Source organism: Limulus polyphemus, unplaced genomic scaffold, assembly GCF_000517525.1.
Source record: "Limulus polyphemus unplaced genomic scaffold, Limulus_polyphemus-2.1.2 Scaffold1235, whole genome shotgun sequence".
Taxonomy (NCBI): Eukaryota; Metazoa; Arthropoda; class Merostomata; order Xiphosura; family Limulidae; genus Limulus; species Limulus polyphemus.
The window spans coordinates 25,615-29,231 of NW_013666845.1; the positions used below are offsets into that span (position 1 = coordinate 25,615).

General features: G+C 31.8%; 1 long non-coding RNA gene across 1 annotated transcript in view; it reads right to left on the reverse strand.

The window, feature by feature from the left end:
- Positions 1-201: 201 nt before the first annotated feature.
- The window catches only part of LOC111086597, a 44,893-nt gene continuing 41,477 nt past the window's right edge, over positions 202-3,617 (reverse strand). Inside the window, exons 3-4 of the long non-coding RNA XR_002611343.1 lie at positions 2,108-2,272; positions 202-440 (exon numbers count right to left, since the gene is read on the reverse strand). This is a non-coding gene — a long non-coding RNA (uncharacterized LOC111086597). The remainder of the gene's footprint in view (positions 441-2,107; positions 2,273-3,617) is intronic.

Consider the following 3,617-nt stretch of genomic DNA (forward strand, 5'->3'; position numbering starts at 1 on the left):
TTGTATTGGAAGGATTCATGTGTATTTAGTTCTGTCTTTCTTTTTTGAAGTTTGTGCGAGAAGTATTGTTTGTAATACAGAAAAATATTTCCTTTGAGCAAGTTAAATTATGTGATAAACAACAAATCAAATATTCTTCATTACACAATGAACGTATCGATAAGTTTATTTTCTGTTTAATATAGTTTTCAGAATCTACGAATGATCATTATCTTAATATAATTATATCAAACAAACCACACTACATATAATAAACATGCTACATCTTTCTGCCACCACCACAAGCTCACAGTCGTTTCAAATGGCTTAATTTATCTGCTCTTGCCATCGTATTGCCTGTCTCCCGGTGGGTCAGTGGTAAGTTTACGAACTTACAACACTAGAATCCAGGGTTTGATTTCCCGAGGTAGGTACAGCAGACAGCCCAATGTGGCTTTGTTCTAAAAAAAAAAGCCAGAGTAATAAAATAAAAAACTATCCGTGAACACACTATCACTTGAGACAAATTTTAGTTTGTCAGGGTTTGGGTTTGACTATATAACGTGTTTTCTGCAATTTGATAAACTTTTTTGTTTGTTCTATTATAAAATTGCGTTTGGATACTAGTATTCGAAACACAATAGTAGGTCGATTAATTCTAAGTGTTTATTTTTTTGTTGTCTAAGTTACATGTATCTTGTGAAAAAAAAAATGTTTTTTAATGTTTTGATAAATTCGACTTGACTGTTGCGTTGGCTAGACTGGAACATCTTTAGTAAGTCGTTATTGTATAGCCATGTCTCAGGATTCAAGTTATTCTCGATATTAGACGTTGAAACAAGTCAATATGTTTGGATGCATATTCTATGTCCTTAGGCGAAAGGTAAAGTTGCGAGTGTCTCCTATTTCTGCATGCAAATTGGTCATGTGACTAGGGGTGTTCAAGACCTAAACCACGTTCACTCACCCCTTTGATGTGGGACGTTAACTACAATTGAAAGAAAAAAAATAACAACTTGTTTATGCCCTAATTTCCCACACGTACACTGTTGGGGGTCAATGATGGGTGAAACAACAATCAAATATAATACATTCATTTCTTGCTCTTTCCTTGTTTTAACTTGATTTGTGTATGTTTATTATATCTAGAATGGCGTGTTTATTTAGTAAATAATAAAATAATCGACTTAAACATGGTAAATAACAAAACAATGTTGATTTTTCTTACTTTTAAAAGTTAGTTGGGTTATTGTGAGAAAAGTACGGGTTGTTTGTTTTTGATAAAAACAAAGCTACACAATGAACTATCTATGCTTTGCCCACCGCGAATATCGAAATCCGATGCTTAGCGTTAAGCCATCAGACTTGCCGCAGAGGTAAACAGTGTTTCAACTGTTTTGTTAAAATGACTTATCTTTTGATTGACATTTATCATTGGCGATTTAAATCAAGATGTGCAGAGTGATTTAAAAATTAGTTGCTCCAAATTAAAATACTAGTTATTTTTTAACTTTCTTCTTTTTTCAGGTTATTGTTTATCTGAACAGCATATAAGCATGAAACGCAAACTGATAAAGAACCAAAGAGTTTGAATGCTGTTATCCACACAGAAGAGGATTAAAAGTGGGTCAACTGATTATTGGGCCACTGTGTATTAGGAGAACATTGATTTTAAGATTTTATTACATAACTCTGGTTCTTTAGGGCTATACGCTCAATTTTTACAGGATTTTTTGTGAATCATTTTTTATGTATCAATGCACAAATCTCACATAATTTGACCCCCAGTGGCACAGCGGTATGTCTGCGGACTTACAACGCTAGAAACCGGGTTTCGATACCCGTGGTGGGCAGAGGACAGATAGCCCATTGTGTAGCTTTGTGCATAATTACAAACAAATAAACTCACATAATTTATAAGTTTATGTTCCTCATTCTCTAAATCAAAATCGTAACAGTATCATTTAAGATAGTAATGAAATATTAATAAATATATCTGACACTTACACTTTTAACACAACTAAACAAATTTTAGAGTACAAGTCAGTGACTGATTGTATATTTCCTTAAAGGCACATTTTGATTAATTTTTGAATTAATAATTTTACACAAAATATGTACTTCATACTTGAAATTTTGTCTAGAACTTAGCAACCGTAGAGACTTCTTTCTTCCTCCAAATTGTGTTATACTAAAACAGTGGCGTATTTAACGTCGGTGCAATCGTGGCAACGCACCTACGGGCCCGTCATATTGCGGGTCCCCGAAAAGTAATGCAAAAAAGATGGACCCCCTAAGAAAATTGCACCGAATAATTTGAAGTGTCATTAACAAAATTATTTACTAATACAATTTTCACATTATTCAAAACACCGTCGAAAATTTTTAAAATTAATTATTTCATAATTTTGAAACATACGATTCCCATTTTTAACTTTATAACAAATATGAGGTTTTCACATCTATACACCAAAAGGAGTAAAAAAAACTATATAAAGGAAAAAGTTCACTTTGACACATCAAAAGCAACCTAGAAGAAAATCTAAAAAAGAAGAAAATAGCTTTATGACATTGGAAGGTATTCGAAAAAAACAACAACTTAAAATGCAGAGCAGGCTAGTGCAGTTAATGTAAATATTAGGTCATTAGAAATATATTTCATAATTATAGTTACTAAATAACAAAAATAAACACATTAAAACAGAAAGGAAATGATATCTTCACTTAATTGTGTTTCGTGTTATAAAAGCCCCATTTTGTGACGAGTAACAACAGTAAAGAACGCATTTTCTGATATTTATGAAATGGACAACTATTTTGATGTTTTTTAATCTATAAATACAGAAACTAAACTAATAAAACCTAATGAATAACATATATATATATTAAAGATTTATTCTATTTTTCACCACAGATGAAATGCATCATATATATATATATAATTTAGGAAGAACAAAACAATTGTACGTTTCACAAATACATCATTTATTCACGACCATAGTTTCGCCAGTAAAGGCATCATCATGGTTGTGAATAAATAATATATTTGTGAAGCGTACAATTGTCTTGTTCTTCCGAAATTTTGTAATTATGGAGTTTCACTAATAACCGACTGTTTCAAGTATATTAATTCAAGTATATATATGTACATTCATTAAACAGCTGATCCGCTGTATGATATTGAACAATGAATTCGACGAAATGTCATAACATTATTCATATACATAAAATAATTTAGATTACCTTATGGTGAAGAAAAGCTGGTCAATATCGTTATTGTTATATGAGATTGTAATAGTTTACCGATACATTTAGGCTTAACTGACATATTAGTTTTAAGATAGGTCGTTTGGACTCCAAAAACCATAAATGTCTTAAATAATCATGTTTGTTTATCTCTGATGCAACCGTTTCAATGTGTTTACGTCGACAAGAATTAATTCTAAATTAAATCGGATTTTAAGAAAGGATGATGAAAAACAGGCGAATGTTTGTGTGTTTTCACTTATATTATGAGACCTACTATATAGTTTAGTTTATTTACTTAATACAAGCCCCGGCATAGCCAGGTGGTTAAGGCACTCGCAATCTGAGGGTCGCGGGTTCGAATCCCTGTCACACCAAACATGCTCACCCTT